Raw genomic sequence first — 18,273 nt, 5'->3', positions numbered from 1 at the left:
TCACAACTGTACTTGAATAGTTGTTTGAGTTATTTTGAGTTTGTTTTTCAGTAGTTCAGACCTTTGATTTCATTTGTCTCTAGAATTCCTGAGACAGTGAGAGGTTGTTCAGCCAGTAGATATGATAGGCAAGATTTTAATCTTGGTTCCAAGACTAGCTCTTTATTTACTATGCCAAGTTCTCTCATTTTCTTTTTATATCATAACCATTTCATTATACTGCTATAGGATATAAATCGAGAGGTAGAAGAGGGGATGGGGGAAGAGAGAGAGACAGCGAGAGATCTATAGATTTTTCTCTATATAGATATGTTTATATCAATAGGTATATTGAGATATGTTTATATAGAGAAAGAGAGAAGGAGGGAGGGAGAAAAAGAGAGAGTAAGCCCTTGGACTTTTCAGCTTCTTTTGATTTACAGTATTTTTCCCATTAGATTATAAGCTCTTCTAGGGCAGGAATTGTCTTCTACCTTTGTATTTGCATCCCTAGCATTTAGCACAGTGCCTGACCTTGTATGACTTACTGAACATTTAATGCACAATTTGGAACTATGTCCAAAGCATTAGAAAACTGTGTATACTCTTTGGCCTAGCAATACCACTAGTAGGTCTATATTTCAAAAAGATCAAAGCTGGGGGAAAGAGTTTATGAGTACAAAAATATTTATAGCAGCATTTTTTGTGGTGGAAAAAATTGTAAACCAAAGGAATGTCCATCAATTGGGGAATGACTGAAAAAGTTGTGGTATATTGTTGTAATGGTAAATTATTGTGCATAAAAAATGACAGACAAAATGAGTTCAGAAAAACTTGGAATGACTTACGTGAATTGATGCAAAGTGGTGTGAGCAGAACAAGAGGTTCACTGTATACCGTAACAGATATATTATATGCTGATCACCTGTGAAGGATTAAACTATAATCTGGAATTCAAGGATCTAGAATAACCCCCTGGAACTCGTGATGAAAAATGCTATCCATAACCATAGAAGGAACTGTCAGTCTGAATTTATATCGAGCCATAGAATCTTATTACTTTCATGAGTTTTTTTCTTGTGTGTAATATGTCTTCTTTCACAACATGAGGAATATGGAAATTTGTATTGCATGGTAATGCTGTAAAAACCTATATCAAATTGCTTACCATTTGAGGAGGTGGGGAGAGTAAGGAGTGAGAGGGAGAATTTGGATTGCAAAATTTTTTAATTGTTTCTACATGTAATTGAAAAAATTAAAAGAATAAAAGGAAAAATTGTACATATTCATTGGCAATGACTATGACCTTGGGCAAGTCACTTAGCCTCTCTGAGCTTCATTTCCTCATCTATAAAAGAATCTGGACCTGATAGCCTACCTAGAAAGCTCCCTTCCAGCTCTGAAACCTATCCCTCCACAATCTTCACATTAAGCCCTCTTTTGTAATACTTTTTATAAGTAGAATCAACTATACAGTGTTTGCATTTTAAGAATATATGCAGAATTCTGCCTTCATGGTTCCCTCCTACCCCTATGCCAGAGAAGAGGTATATTTTTTGGATAGAACTCTTTAAAGCATGCCATGTTGTCACCAGTCCACATACTTGTAAAGTCATCCCTGGAAAAGGCTGGAATGGGGGTCAGTTTGTTGGCTCAGTGGATTGAGAGCCAGGCTGGAGATGGGAGGTCTTGGATTCAAATGTGGCCTCAGACACGCCCTAGCTGTGTGACCCTGGGCAAGTCACTTAGCCCCTCTTGCCTAGCCTTTACTACTCTTCTGCCTTAGAACCAATACGCAATATTGGTTGTAAGATACAAGGTAAGGGTTTAAAAAAAAAAGACTGGAATGGAAAGAGGGAGAGGGCCTGGAGGGAAAAACAAGACATCTTCAAGGGGGGGGAAAGTTTTATCTAATTTAGCCAACCTGATGGGAAGGGTACTTTGTACCAACTCATATTTCTATTTGGTATACAGCTCCCTTTCCACCTGAATTTTCCTCCATGAACTGATGATAAGAAAGCAATGCCCTTTGCCAGGAAAACCTTTGCAGATCTGCACCACCCCACCTGTGCCAGCCTCAGTGAACAGACATCCCTCTGGGATGATCAGTGAGCAGGTTCTGTTTTTTTTTCTAGAATCTCAATCCATTTGGCTTGAACTAACTCTGGTCTATCCAGTGAAAACTTGGCTCCACTCACTCTGGAATTCTGCCCCAATCAGTAGCTTGCCTCCAGTCCTTTAGGAAAGCCAAAAGCAAACCTTGAATGCACTTGGCCAATTGTTCACAGCTCTCCAATGAGGGAAAGGGGAGGGGGCAGTGGAGGGGGAAGATTGGGTAACTTGATCTCCATTGTGAACAGTCTGCTCTCTGGGGATACAAGAGACCACTGGGTTATCCCTTTATCCACTTGTTTCCCCACATGTGCCAACAAACCTCTCCTGTGACCCAGGGCTCTGTTTGCCAGATCTCCCAGGGTCCAAGGAGATCTGGCAAGAAGAGGAGATGTGGGCTTCTGTGGCAATCACTCTGTTACCCTCACTGTTCCCTGGAGTCTCCTCGGGTGACCTCCATTTTCTAGTTCTCCTATCATCCTGCAGGCTTCCAAAGCTGGAGGAGCCATAAATTGGGTCCTGAGAATCTTGGCCCTTTTGGATCCTTCCTCTGGAAGAAAGCCGGGGTGTCTTACCATGACGTCACCGGTCCCTTCGCTTCAGGAGTGGCTTTGACTAAGGCGACCTTTCATTTTTCATCCCTGTTATTTTGTTCCATCTCAGTATGGGGGGTGCTCCAGCCGGTCTCTATAAATAACAGAGCCTTTGAGCCTGAGATGGAACAAATACCCACAAGGCCAAACAAGCTGACCTTTCTTGAAGGCTTTGACCATTCTACATGGAAAGATGCTTCAGAAGTTGTGGCATTTTTCAGGCCTGTGATTTATGGGGAAATGGTTTGAGGGCATCCAAAGGGTCCTTTTTGCCCACTCTGTTTAGCCTGGCCTCGTGTTCTGTGGTTTCAATAATGAAAGGGACATCTCGTCTAATGATTTTGATGGGATCCATTCTTCTAGAGGCTATTTTTAAACACTATGGAAAGCAAATTGGCTGCACACACCTAGAAGACAAATATTTTAATAAACTTCCAGAGACAGTTGTGTGAGGCCTCTGTGTTTTTCCTTAAAATGGTGTTTTGAAATGGAAACCATTGAGGTTGTCCTGACATTCCTTTAAACCAAAGAAAGGGAGACACCTCAAGCCATTTTGGTTTCTAGGTTTCTCTAAGTTCATCTCCTACATTTAAGAGGGGAGAGGCACTTCCTACTTGAAAACATGCAACCACCAAAGGTAAAATTGTGCCTGAGAAAATAATTACAGTTCTGTGTTCCATGATTTCACTTAAAAAAAAAAGTCTGCACAATCAAAAATTAGGAGTAAGGAGACTTGGGTCCTGGTGGCAACTAGGTAGAACAGTGGACAATCTTAGACTTAGAGTCCAAGGAAAGATCTGAGTAAAAATCCAACCTCAGATACTAACTAGCTGTGTGACCCTGAGTAAGTCACTTAACTTCCCTTTGCCTCAGTTTCCTTATTTATAAAATGTAAAATAGCACCTATCTGCCAGAGTTATTATAAAAATGAAATGAGATAATACTTGAAAAGTGTTTTGCAAACTTTAATGTGCTAGAAAAATGAGACTATTGTTATTATCACTCTGGATAAGTCACTTCAACGCAGTGCTTCATCTACCTCATCTGTGAAATAAGAGAATTGGATTCAATGGCCTTCAACTTCCCTTTTGGCTCTAAAACCCTATGATTTTGGATTCCTAAGTGACTTACCTAAACTAAGTAATTAATGCTTTTCTTTTACTTTATGATTTTTTGAACCATTATCTTCTTTCTTAGAATCAATACTGTGTATTGGTTCCAAGGCAGAAGAGTGGTAAGGGCTGTCAAGTGACTTGCCCAGGGTCACACAGCTGGGAAGTGTCTGAGGTCAAATTTGAACCCAGGTCCTCCCATTATTAAACAGTTATCTATCTGTAAGGGTAGGCATTTTAATAAGCAACAGATATTTCTTAAGAAGCACATTTTGGAATGGGAAAAAAAGAATGAAAATATATTTTTTTAATTTTTTTTTTTGCCAATTACATGTAATGACAAATTTCCACATAAGTTTTCCAAAGTTATATGATCCAAATTGTCTCCCTCCCTCTTTGCATCCCCCTTTCCGGAGCTGGCAAGCAATTCAACCTGGGCTATACACGTATTATCATGCAAAACCTATGTCCATATTGTTCATTTTTGTAAGTGAATAACCATATAAAACCAAGATCCCAAAATATAAACCCAAATAAACAAGTGAAAAATCATATGTTTTTATCTGCATTTCAACTCCAACAGTTCTTTCTATGGAGGCGAATGGCATTCTTTGTCATAAGTCCCTCAGAATTGTTCTGGATTTGGGGCAGCTAGGTGGCTCAGTGGATTGAGAGCCAGGCCTAGAGACAGGAAGTCCTAGGTTCAAATCTGTCTTCAGACACTTCCCAGCTGTGTGACCCTGGGCAAGTCACTTGACCCCCATTGCCTACCCTTACCACTCTTCTGCCTTGGAACCAGAATTGATTCCAAGATGGAAGGTAAGGGTTTAAAAAAAAAAAGAATTATTCTGGATTGTTGTATTACCAACAATCTCTAAGTCTATCACATTTGATCATAAGGAATGAAAATATAAAGGAAAACAGCCACTTTGTTATGAACAATGGAGACTGAGAATTATACTCACCTGGGCTCTCATTCTACCTTCAACCAAGAAGCCTTTCCTAGTCCCTCCCTTCATTGTCCTTCCTACTCACACTCACACACACACACGTTCACTCACTCACTCACTCACTCTCATGTGCACGCATGTGGTCATCTCCCACTCTCCATCTAGTGCTTTCTCTTTGAGATTATCTCTAATTTAATTTGTAAATTTTTCTATGTACATAATTATATGTCACATCTTCCATTAGAACATAAGCTCTTTTTTTCTTCAGGAATAGTTTATTTTCTCCACTAACATTTAAAAACAATTTTAACATTCATTTTCTGACATTTTGAGCTCCAAATTCTCTCCCTCTCCTCCTCATATCCTCCCTTCCAGAGACAATAAGCAATTTGATACAGGTTATGAATGTGTTATCATGCAATACATATTTCCGTGTTTGTCCTGTTGTAGAATGTAAACCTCAAAATTTCTCAGACTTATGAATGTTAGGGGTTTCCCCCATTGGGGAATCTTCTACTTTAAAAAATTCCCTAGCAGATGGTGAGAACTCTACTTGAGTGTGGGGGCTCCTTGCCTTGGGAATATCCCTACTCCACCCTACTTAGGACTGCTTTAGGACAGAGAGCTCCTTGAGAACAATGAAAAGTACTTTGATCCATGCTTATGGAAGGGACAGGAAGTTCTTTGAGTCATGACTATTTTAGAATTGATACAATGGGATACTAAGTACCTATAAAGGTGGGGCAACTTGTAAACTACTTAAACCTAAAAGGGTGATAACTTATTCAGAGTTTTTTTCTAATGAAATTTGTCGACACAGCAGCATTTTTTTCCTGACTTACTAAAGAGATTAAAATGACTCAGCTGTGAATTCAAAATGGGCGGTCCTTTAGAAACATCTACAGTGATTGGTAGATGTAAGGACTTAGGGGAGGTGACAGAGAAGATTTTGCCCTTAAAAATAAGAGCTCAGGGAAGAGCTGGGAGGTCATTCTGAAACATTCAGATTGGAGAGACTCATTCTGAGGAAGTCATTCTGAAACATTCAGATTGGAGAGACTCATTCTGAGGAGACTGATTTTGAAACATTCAGATGGAGGAGGGAGCTGGTGAAAGCAGCTGAGATGCTGCTGGCCTGGTGTCATTAGAAATCCTTACTTAGATCTTGTGGTGAGTGTTAAAAAACTGATTCTTTTCTTACTCTCTCTCTCCTTCTTTGATTACTCATTGTATTGTTAATTAAAATCTCTATAAAACCCAATTGACTTGGGTATTTGAATAATTGGGAATATTTCCCTGGCGACCACCTTATATTTGATTTTAAACCCAAGACACTGTAGTGAAACATATTTCTGGGGTCAAAATTACTCACCTTCTCTTATATCTATCACAATTTATATCTTCCACTATTTTAATCACTACAGTTTAAGACCTCAACCATTTTAAATCTCACAAGAAGAAGAGAAAACCAAACAAACAAACAAAAAGCCTATGAAGGAAATAAAGTGAAAAATGATATGCTTCAATCTGCATTCAAGCTCTTTCTCTGGATGTGGATAGAATTTTTTCATCATGAGACCTTTCAGGTTATCTTGGATCATTGTATTACTAGTGATAGGTAAATCACTCACAGTGGATCACTGTACATTATTGCTGTTACTATGTACAATATTCTTCTGGTTCTGCTCAGAATATGAGTTCCCTGGGGACAGAGACAGGCATTTTCAGTGGCTGTCCCTCATTCCTGGAATGCTCTCCCACATCATTTCTGTCTCCTTCCCTGGCTTCCTTCAAGTCCCAGCGAAAACCTCCTCTTCTAAAGGAAACCTTTCCCATTTAATTTTAGTGCTTACCCTCTATTGTTTACCTCCAATTTATCCTGATTATAACTTGTTTGTACATAGTTGTTTGTATGTTATCCCCTTCATCAGACTGTGGACTCCTTAGGGTCAGGGATTCTTTTGCTTTTCTCTGTATTCCCACCTGGCCTACAGTAGGTGCTTAATAAATGTTCATTAACTATTTTTGCTTTTTTTTGGAATCCCCACCTAGCATTTATCATAGCCCCAGGCCTATAGTAGATGCTTAATAAATGTTTATTGACTATTTCAACATGTCATTCTCTCTCTCCCTCCCCCTCTCTCTCCCTTTCCAGTCCTTAGCACAGAATCTACTAGCACAAACTAATAGCTTCAAAGGATTTCTTGACTTGACAAGTGCTTTTTCCTGTTGGACATGGTAGACTGAGCTATTCTCTTCTACTAAAAGGGAAGAACAGGGTTAGGGTGAGGAGTTTTTAGTTTTATTCCACATTGATCATTGCACATCAGACTCCCTCTATGCTAAATGTTCAAAGTCAACTTGTTACTAAGCATCAGCTGGATTTGATTTGGGCAGCACATGTGAATAGACAGATGGCCAGACCAGTTGATGGCTAGTCATGGGGAGAGAGGGAAGGCCCTTCTGATGTATCCTGGGATGCCCTAGGAATATTGCAGGTGCATCATAGAAGGAGCAAGGTTATGAGGTGATAAGGCGATGGTGATCTATGAGCCCAAAATCTTCATTTCAACAGACACACACCCTACCCATATCCACCACCAAATCCATCTGACATCTCTTGATGCCTTACCATAAAGCTAGATCCAAAGCTGCACAATCTGATCTACATTCATTATGTGTCTCAGCCAGATCCCAGAGTCTAAGTAGGGTAGGACAGCCTATATAGTGCTGTGAGCACTACCCTTGTGACACCTTATGAAGCGATTTTACATAATATTCATTGAAATTAACCCCAGTCATTTAGTGTTGTTCCTTTTCTCCATTCAACTAATTAGCTTTTCATTAAGCCTCCCCAGGAACAACTAATTAAAAATTACATAAGAATAAACACTATCCCAATTTGTTATTAGATTCCACTGCATTAGAGAGACTGTTCATTCTGGAACCATGATGAAATGGGTTCTCTTCTCTGTGTTCTGTTCCTGCGTCTGCGCCAGGGATGCTGATAATCTTAGACAATTTATAGAGTCTCTCTGTTCTTCCCTTTTTCCATCCTTTTTAACTGAATTCTGACACTGACTTCAAAAGCATTGAGGCCATCACAGGCAGTTTTAAGGATCCAGTTCTAGTCTGAGCTCCTCCATTAATTCTCCTCATGACCTTAGTTTTAAGACTTTATTTCTCTGAGCCTCAATTTCCTCCTCTTTCAAACATTGATGATTTCTAAGGATATTTCCATCTTTAATGGGATTAGGTTTGAAAACCAGTGGCTTAATCTAATTTTTACCTGATGTTGGTTAATTCAGTTGGTAAAGTGCTAATGATCCCATTGTCATGAATTCTATTCTCAGAGGAACTAGTGAGCTTTTCTCTGTTCCCTATCCACATAATACATCCCTAATTCTGACAGGATAACTCACAAAAAGGGAAAGTGGGAGAGGGATTTTAAATGGATCACTGTAAATCTTTCCCTACAATAGAAAGAATCCTTTCAAAGTATATATCTATAGATTCATAGAGAAGAATCTCTACAAGGATGCCCTCTTTGTGCTAACAATCATTTCCCAAAAGACAAAGTATTGTTCTTCAGAAGTCTGATCTAAGCTAGTAGACAATGGAAAATTCAATCAAACTTCTTAGCCTGACACTCAAGGCTTTCCATAATCTGATTCCCAAACCAACTTCATGGCTTCATCTCACATTACTTCCCCTAACGTTCTTTTTTTTTTAAAAAACTCTTACATTTTGTCACAGAATCATTACTAGTTCTACATACTCTGATTTTTCTTTAGATCATATAAATCTTTCACCTTTTAAATCATTACCATTTCTCCTGGAATACCCTATACATGTGTGCTTACTAAATGCTTATTGATTGATTGACAATGGACCCTGGAACATCTGAATATTCATTATCACTCCTACCATACAGTTAAGAGTTTGCATTAAGTAACTAAGGTTGTGTCTTAATCTGTATTGAATGAATGAATGAATTTCTCAATCCAAAGGATATTCATTCAGTTAAACATTTTTAAGTGTCTACTACACTCAATGAACTAAGCAAGGGGGTTAATTGAGAAACAAATTAATAACTTCTAGTCAAGAAGGTAAGACCACTGGTCTCAGTATGACCATGTATCTGGGGAAAAAAAATAATGAGGAAACCGGTAAGCATATTGGCCAACCCAAGGCTCTTTATTTTAGGACTTAGGTTTGTTATTCTAATCCTACCACTCATGAACTATATAACTTTGGACAAATCACTTCATGTCTTTAAGCCTCAGTTTCTTTATCTGAAAAATGACCTCTGAGTCTCTTCCATCTGTAAATTCTATGATCCTTAACCCAAAGGAATGTATGTTTCTTTGGTTGTATCTTTATTTTTTTATTCTTGTTCTTTCCCTCCCCCATCCCAACTCCCTCCCATCGCCAACATGCACTTCCACTGGGTTTTATATGTGTCACTGGTCAAGACCTATTTCCATATTATTGATATTTGCACTCAGGTATCATTTAGAGTCTACATCCCCAGTCATATCCCCATCAACCCAAGCAGTTGTTTTTCTTCTGTGTTTCTATTCCCACAATTCTTCCTCTAAATGTGGATAGTGTTCTTTCTCATAGGTCTCTCAGAATTGTCCTGGATCATTGCATTGCTGCTAGTAGAGAAGTCCATCACATTCAATTGTACCACATTGTATCAGTCTCTGTGTACAATGGTCTCCTGGTTCTGCTCCTTTCACTCTGCATCAATTCCTGGAGGTCTTTCCAGTTCCCATGAAATTCCTCCCATTCATTATTCCTTTGCGCACAATAGTATTCCATCACCAACAGATATTTGTTCATCCATTCCCCAATCTAAGGACATCCCCTCGTTTTCCAATTTTTTTGCCACCACAAAGAGCACAGCTATGAATATTCTTGTACAAATATTTTTCCTTATTATCTCTTTGGGGTACAAACCCAGCAGTGCTATGGCTGGATCAAAGGGCAGGCAGTCTTTTAGCACCTTTTGGGCATAGTTCCAAATTGCCATCCAGAATGGTTGAATCAATTCACAACTCCATTTGGTTGAATCTTTAGCCCAGTATTAGTATATGCAGTATTAATACACCCAGAGCTGAAAAAGATCTTAGATATAATTTAGTCCAACTCCCTCCTTTTACAGGTGAAAACAATTAGGGATTTGAGAAGGAAATAATTTATCCCAAATCACACAACAAGTAACAGGATTAGGATTTGAATGTGTATCCTCTGACTCCAAATCAGTGCTATTTTCATGACACCAGGCTATTAAAAGTGGAGGGGTGGAGGAGAAAGATCTTTGGGGATAATAACATTACCACCATTCCTCAAATAATACTACACAAGATGGTCACCCACTTTGCTGAAGTGAAGATTATTCCAGGTAAATGGAGACTATGCATATAGCCAAAAAGCAAGTCTGTTAGAGGCAGACTAGTCAATGTTTCTGCAACATTTTTTGAAGCACAAATCCCTCCCTTCTTTCTTGCAGTGAGGTACTATGGGTATGGACCACTTCATTTATTGTCACAGTCACTATGCTGGTTAGCTATATTGAATTGCCTTTTTTCCCTTTCATTTTTTATTATTTTTCATAAAATCTGATTCTTGATAGGGGAGGGAAAAGATACAATTTTAGAAATGAAATATAAAAACATAAGCTATCCATGAAAAATAGAAAAATGAATATAAAGAATGAAAAGGAGCAGAGAAGGGGGGGGAAGCATAATCCCCCCCCCCCCAATTGTTTTCTATTTAGCTTAGGCAAAGCTTGAATGAATTTTTGAAGAAAGTGTCAAATAGCAAAAGACAAATGACCTTTTTTGGTTAGAAATGGTTTTTAAGTGATTCTCCCTGCCATTCACTAAATGGGAAAAAAGTATGCTTGAGGTGGTAGCATCACTTACCCTCTCCACCCCCACCCTCAAGAGGCAAAGAGAAAAACGTGCTGACAAGTTTAATTTCATTTTCAAGGTCAATATTTCCCTGAAAGGAAAAACCCTCAGTCAGAGATTTATCTTATATTAGAAAACTGTCTGATGTTGCGTTTCCAAAGGGAGAGGGAAGAGCATAAAGGCTGGAGAAAGAGCACTTTGGTAAGAATCTGAAAAGTTGAGCTCCAACCCTTGCCTTATTACTTCCTGGCTTTGGACCCTATGGGATCCCTTCCCTAAGATTCTTTTTCTTTATCTGTAAGGTGGGTGAGATCATACTAGGTACTCTGCTTCAAAGGTTTGCTATGAGAAAAATGCTATGAAAACTTTAAGGCATTCAATGCACAGGCATGAGCCACTATCACCATCCATGATCACTCGGCTAACTGATGGCATAGCTCAGCCATGAGCTCAAGTCTCCTGCTCCATGAATCCTGTTTTTTATCCCAGGATCCCATGCTGATAACTGAATTTCATTTTCTTAATCTGTCAATCATAGGGATAATATTTTACATACCTCAAATTACTGTTATCAGTTATTTCAGTCATATTCAACTTTCTGTGAGTCGAAACCCATTTGGGATTTTCTTGGCAAGGATACTATTTCCTTCTTCAGCTCATTTTACAGATGAGGAAACTGAGGCATACAGGTCAATTGCTTTGCCCAGAGTCAAACAGCTAGTAAATGTCTGAGACTGGATTTAAACTCAGGAAGTAGTCTCCGGGCTTTCTACACTGCAACACCTAGCATCAATGAAGCCTGAGATGTTCCATTGTTTTCTATATTTATATCATTGTTCTCTATAGCCCTTACAAAGAAGGGAGTCTCAGAGGTCTAGTGTAATGCCCTAAGTTTATGGGTTCAAATGAATTTAATAAAAACTCATTAATCATTTGCTATATGCAAAATACTGTGCCAGGGGCAGGGTGTGTGGAGACAAAAAGGGAATAGTCCTTTTCTTCAAGGGAGAGAAGTCATTTGACTTGCTCAAGGTCACACAAAAATAAGTAGCAGAGCTAGTATTTGAACTCAGGTCCTCCATCTCCACAGCTAGAGTCTTTACTCTTTAAACAGAAAGGCTGTTTAAAGTGGCTAGGGTGTTGGATTTGAGAGTCAAGAAGATCTGAATTCAAATATGACCTCAGAGATTTACTAGCTATGTGAGTCACTTAACAAATGTACAAGTCTCTTAACTTCTGCCAACCTGAGTTTCCTCATTTGTAAAATGCAGATTACCTCCCTAATCATTGGAGCAGCTAGGTGGTTCAGTAGATAGAGTGCCAGGCTTAGAGTCAGGAAGACTCATCGTCCTGAATTTAAATCTGACCTCAGATGCTTACTAGCAGTATTACCCTGGGCAAGCCACTTAACCTCTGACTGCTGGTTTTCTCATCCACAAAATGGAGATAATAATAATAATAATAATAATAATAATAATACCTCCCCAATTTCTGGGGCAGTTAGGTGGTACAATGAATAGAGTACTGAACCTAGAGTCAGGAAGACTCCTCTTCCCAAGTTTAAATCTTGCTCTAGACACTCACTGACTAAGTGACCCTGGGCAAGTAATTTATCCCTCATTGTCTCAGTTTCCTCATATGTAAAATGAGCTGGAAAGAGAAATGTCAAACCACTCTGATAGCTTTGCCAAGAAAACCCCAAATGGGGTTATGAAGAGTCAAACACAACTGAAAAAATGACTGAACAAACCCCAGTTGTGAGGAAAAAAAATATTTGTAAACTTTGCAAACCTTAGAGTAATAATTATTGGTATTATTATGGATAATAAATATGTCAAATATAAGATGCCATTATTTTTGTAAAGGTGCTTGCTTTGAGGTACATGTCACTTTCTTTATAAAAACTTTCTGTTATCTTATATTGTTCTATAATCCAAATCAATTTTAAAAGATGCTCACTGAGTATATGACTTCCAAGCATTCTTAGCCATGATATTGTCCTACAGGCAAAAGAGTTTTATTTTGTTTTGTTTTTTAAAGACACAAAAATACATGACCCACAGAAGCTTTAAAAGCAATATGGAATTGCTTAATATATGTTTCATTTATGCTGAAAATTCAATTTAGATTTTTTTCAGCCCCTGGAGACAGACTGTGCCATATTCTCCAGTGCATTAGAGGGAGACCCAAAAGTGGAAAGCATGAACTCTGCCCTAAAGAATCTGTTTATATCATTGGAGATTCAAGCTATTCACACATGATACAATACAAATATTGCAATGGAAATGCCAAGACAGTGTAATAGAAGGGAGCCATTGGCAAGTCAGCAAGGGCTCCTGACCAGGGGAAGCTTCTGCTGCCCTTCTTCCTTGCCCTCTAAGTGAATAGTCCTTGCATTATTGTTTTTACTCTTGGGCCCCCACACCTTAGAGTAAACCAAAGGGAAAGGCTGGTGCCAACAAGTCCCGCTGAAGTTCACTCATTTAGGAAAGCAGAAGAACAACTCCAATCTTATATGCCCAGGCACAAGGCATACATGTCTCTGAAAGATGGAAAGGGTAACATGTTAACTGACTGTTAAACCTGGACTCTTCATTCTGCTAGTAGCTAAAACTTCTACTTGGCTCTAGTCCCAGTCTCTTGTCCCTAACCCATCACCTTAGCTTCCTGTATCTCTAGAAACCAATCCTTGACAAGCACAAATGGATGGATATTTCTGGTGCCTCACCAAATCAGGACCTTTTATCCTCAGTCTCTCCCTGCTACTGAGTATCCAAAACCTAAATCTTCTCCAGAAAGAAACCCCAACTTCATCCATAGAAAAGTCAATGCTACAAAAAAGGAAAGATCACATCACACCCACTTCCATGCCAAGAAGTTTGAGATCCTACTGAGTGAGGAAGAAATCTTCCTTATAGAGAAAACTGGAAAGAAGTTAGATTTTTTGAGCAGTACCTAAAAGAGAGGGGAAGGAGAGGGAAGTGTACAATGGAATAAAGGATTAGATGATTTCTCAGTTACTTCCACCTGTGACAGTTTAACACACTTATTTTACAATTGATTAATTTGAGACTCAAAGGATATATTTATTTCTAATTGTGGTAACTATTGCACTGATTAAGAGTCATCACTTTGTAGGTTTGCACAACTAAACTCTAAGAGACTATTTCCCCTCAGGCAAATGTATCTATAATCTATAATCTGGTTAGCTGCCATTAATAAAGCAATTCTAGGGTTAAGGTTCTATAAATCACCCAACTTGGCTTATTTTAGGTGTGGATAAATAGGAAGGGGAATAGCTAATTATGCTGTGCATTATAATAAAATTAAAACAAGAATAAAAGGAATTAACAATATTTGCAAACTTTGATTCCAAGTAAAGAGATCCCTGAGTAAAGAGTCTAACCTTGGTGCATCCTGTGAGCCATCCCCAGTAAGTGTTGGCATCAATGTGCAACATCACCGAGGTGGGAAGAGCTAGTGGGGTTTAAAAGACAGGGGTAGGAAGGAGAGAGAGGATCTTAACTTCAACTCTTGAACAGGCTGACTCCCTGGGCTGGAACTTGGCAATCAGCCAAATCTGGGACCTGCTCTTACCTTAAATTAGTAAGACTCAAATCTCTATCTCTCTCTCTCTCTCTCTCTCTCTCTCTCTCTCTCTCTCTCTATTTCTGTGTGTGTGTGTGTGTCTGTCTCTGTCTCTGTCTCTATCTCTGTCTCTCTCTTTCTCTCCTTTTGTAAATGCTTATAGCTCTGGTGTTGAGCCTCCAGACCAATTTTTAATTGTTACACTACAGAGTAAAATTTAAAGAAATATAAATATCTAGGTTCTAAATTAATTATGTAATTAATTATAAAATTATTAAAATTAAGTAATTGTTCCCACTGCGCCTCAAATGTTATTAATTACTGCTTAATCTGACTGGTTCTAAGCCTAAATAGAAAATCTATCCTAAATTATCTTATGGGGTCAAGAAGCCTTCTAGGACTCCTTACTCAGCTCTAGCTTTTGACTTTGACTTTTGATTTTGAAATAAACCCACCTGTGAAGACTTTGAGGAAAAGCTGTTTTAAAATTCAAGTATTTGAAAAGTTGTCATTTTAAATAAATAGTGAAAGAAAAACCCAAGCATTAGCTTTCTCTCTAAGTACTCCCAAATGACTTCTCAGCAACTCCTCTTTTTTTTGCTATTCCTTTCTCTTTTTTGGGGGGGAGGGGGGTGGATAAGTGTAATGGTTACTTCTTTGTAAAGTTAAAATGAGCACCAACTTTAGAGTGGGAGTAGATGTTCTCTGATAGTCCATGTCTTAGAGTACATTCAAAACATAAGAAGGCATTGCTTCTGATAAAATTTCTGATAGGAATATTACAGAGTTCCTCATCTGTAAAATGAGCTGGAGAAGAAAATGGCAAATCCCCCCAGTATCTTTGCCAAGCCATCTCCAAAATGGGGCCACAAAGAGTCAGACAGGACTGAAAAACTGCTGAAGGACAATACTGAAGAAGAGAAGATATCCTTGTGGATCATTTAAGAAGCTGCTGAGTCAGGGCCCTGGGTCTTCTAATTTAAAATCCTTCTAAGCATTAAAAACTGTAAACATCACACTTTTGCCTGGTTGTGCCCTTTCTAAGCCACAGATCAGTCGGAGAATGAACAAGGAGTGGACAAAAGGCTGCAGAGTCTTCCCACTTCCTCTACCCTCAGGTATCAAAACTGTCAATTATTTGCCATTTCAAGCTCCTATTAACATTTGGAATTTGGGCCTGTAGAGGGCAAGGCTATGCCAAGAAGATAATGACAATTCCAAAATATTTGAGCAAACAGTCATCTATACTTAATGTGAATGAATTTAAAACTTAAAATACAAACCCCCTTGAGAAGGTCAAAATGGGAGAGAATCCCTGTTTGGAGTCAAAGGACGGAAACATGGATTGTACAATTTCGAAGCCTGTAAGCGTGATTGGATGGGCATTTGAGAGGCAGGGAGGTCTAGATGTTCCAGAAGTTGAAACAGATCACTAAGTGGCCCCTCACTTTGCCTGTTTCTAAGACAGGCTCAGAGTCTCGATGTTGTATCCCTTGGGTGTTTTCTGCTTTTGTTTTTGTATTTCTATGACGTCAGAGATGCTTCCCAACAGACTCAGAAACCTGCAGCATCATTCTGGTGTTGAGGGAAGCCATAATCAGAGCCAAGAAGAGGGGGTTTGTTTGTATGTGTGTTTGTTTTTCTTCTGGCACTAATGATAGGACTAAGAAAACAGCCCCTAACTTAATTAGGGAGAAAGGTATGGTCTAAGGAGAGAGCAGAACAATTTCTGGAAAGGAGTATTAGGAAGAACAACTTGGGAGCTTGGGAGCAGAACCAGACGTTTGTTTGTCAGTGTCTTTTCCAGCAGATGAAAAATGGAATGGGAGAACGATCTGGAGAGGTGTGTGATTACCAGCAGAAGAGATACGTGCAAGACAGCTTCCAGATCACGGAAAAATTCATGGAGCAGGATAAACATGCATAAGTCTTCGGGATTCAGGGGAGTGTGTGTGAGTGAGTGTGTGTGTGTGTGTGTGTGTGTGTGTGTGTGTGTGTGTGTGTGTGTGTGTGTGTGTGGATGGGGGGGGCAAGCCAGGGAGGAGAGTGTGTGGAAGGGGGAGGGTCATTCTAGGTTACTACGGGAGCTCAGTAAGAAGCTGCTGTGATCCTTGGCAGGGGGCTCTAATTCCGCTTTGCTGTTTGCAGGGTACAGTTGGAGAGGACCCACAACTCAGAGCCAGTTTTCTTTAATAAAAGAACCAAGGAGGGGGAGACAGGAAACTCTGGAGCTTCGCTCTGACTTCAGCTTTTGGAAAGATCTATACTTTTTTAAATGGAGCTGTTTGAGATGGACGGCTTCAAGCTTCCTAGGGGGGACTTGGATGACTCTGAGAAGCAGGGCAGGTTTTGGCCACAGTGGGAGTTCCCCCTTCTCTGGGTCACTGAGCAGAGAGCACTGAAGGAGGAGGCCGGATCCTGGCTTGGAGCTGGACTCTGCTTGGTCGGAAATGCCCACACCTCGTCTTCCTTCCTCCAGGTCCTCACTGCGGCAGGGACCCAAAAGGCAAGTCTTTTTTCCCTTCCTGCAAACTCCAGCTCACCAATGTCTAACTTTTGTGGTATCCAAACCCAACCAGAATTTTGTTCCCCATGGCAGCATAGGAAAAAAGTTCTGACTTGAGACTCAGAACTGGGTCCTCATCCAAGTTCTGCCCTTTCCTGATTCTGTGACCTTGGGAAAATATAGAAATTATTTTTTACGTCCAAATCTGTGATCACATCATGATGGGTAGCTCCCATGATGGAAACTCTTTTCTTGAATGTAAATCATTAATTAATAGTTTTAAAGAGTTTGCTTATATCAATGAGAGGTCATGATTTATCCATGATCACACAGCTAGTATGTGTCAAAGATTGGATTTGAACCCAGGTCTTCCTGACTCCAAGATCAGCTTTTTATCTAACATCTCAGTAATATGACAAAGAGGGTGATGATGAAATTGATACCATCATCCCTATCATACTTGAAGCTACTGAAATTGTCCCAAAGAAGCTTACAGTAAGTTCATAGAAGATGAATTCAAGTTCCAATAGTTTTATTCAAATATTTTTTTAAAAAGACATTTGAGCCACCTGGGCAGTAGTACTCAGACCATTAAATATAATAGAATAATGATAGCATAGTGATCTGTCCCAGAACTGTTTCAATATGAACTCTAGTTTAAAAAAATGGCTAAATGGATAGAGAGCCAAGCCTGGAGATAGGAGGTCCTGGTTTCAAATCTGGACTCAGACTCTTCCTAGTGGTATAATACTGGGAAAGTCACTTAACCCCTACTGAGTTGCCCTTCCTGCTCTTCTGCCTTAGAACTAATACATAGTATTGATTCCAAGACAGGAGGTGAGGATTTTTATCTTTATTTTTATTTTTAAAAGATTAATAGAATGAGACAACAGACATCCTAGCAATGATAATGAAATTTACAGTGGCCCAAAAGTCTTAGTGTGATTTTAAGACAACAATTTTAATCATTAATTTATTTAATATTTAATTAACATCTTAATTTTAAAAATATCTTAAGATGTTTGGGGTACATAGTCTATTAAACACTTCAAAGTTGTTGTTCTTTTTTTAGCCTCATCTCATTTAATCCCCATAACAACCCTGTTAATGAATTGGGTACTACATGTTTTATTTTATAAATGAGGAAACTATTGATACAGACTGAAAGGAGCAGAACCAGGAGAACATTGTACACAGAGACTGATACACTGTGGTACAATCAATGTAGTGGACTTCTCTACTAGCAGCAATGCAAGACAATTCTGAGGGACTTATGAGAAATAACCCTATCCACATCCAGAGGAAGAACTGTGGGAATAGAAACACAGAAGAAAAACAACTGCTTGATCATATGATTCGATGGGGATATGATTGGGGATGTAGACTTTAAACTATCACCCTAGTGCAAATATTAATAATATGGAAATAGGTCTTGATCAATGACACATGTAAAATCTGGTGGAATTGTGTGTCAGATCCAGGAGAAGGGTGGGGGAGGGGAGGGAAAGAACA

Source organism: Monodelphis domestica, chromosome 7, assembly GCF_027887165.1.
Source record: "Monodelphis domestica isolate mMonDom1 chromosome 7, mMonDom1.pri, whole genome shotgun sequence".
NCBI lineage: Eukaryota > Metazoa > Chordata > Mammalia > Didelphimorphia > Didelphidae > Monodelphis > Monodelphis domestica.
The sequence above is the reverse complement of the archived record's forward strand: the minus strand, read 5'-3'. Positions refer to the sequence as shown.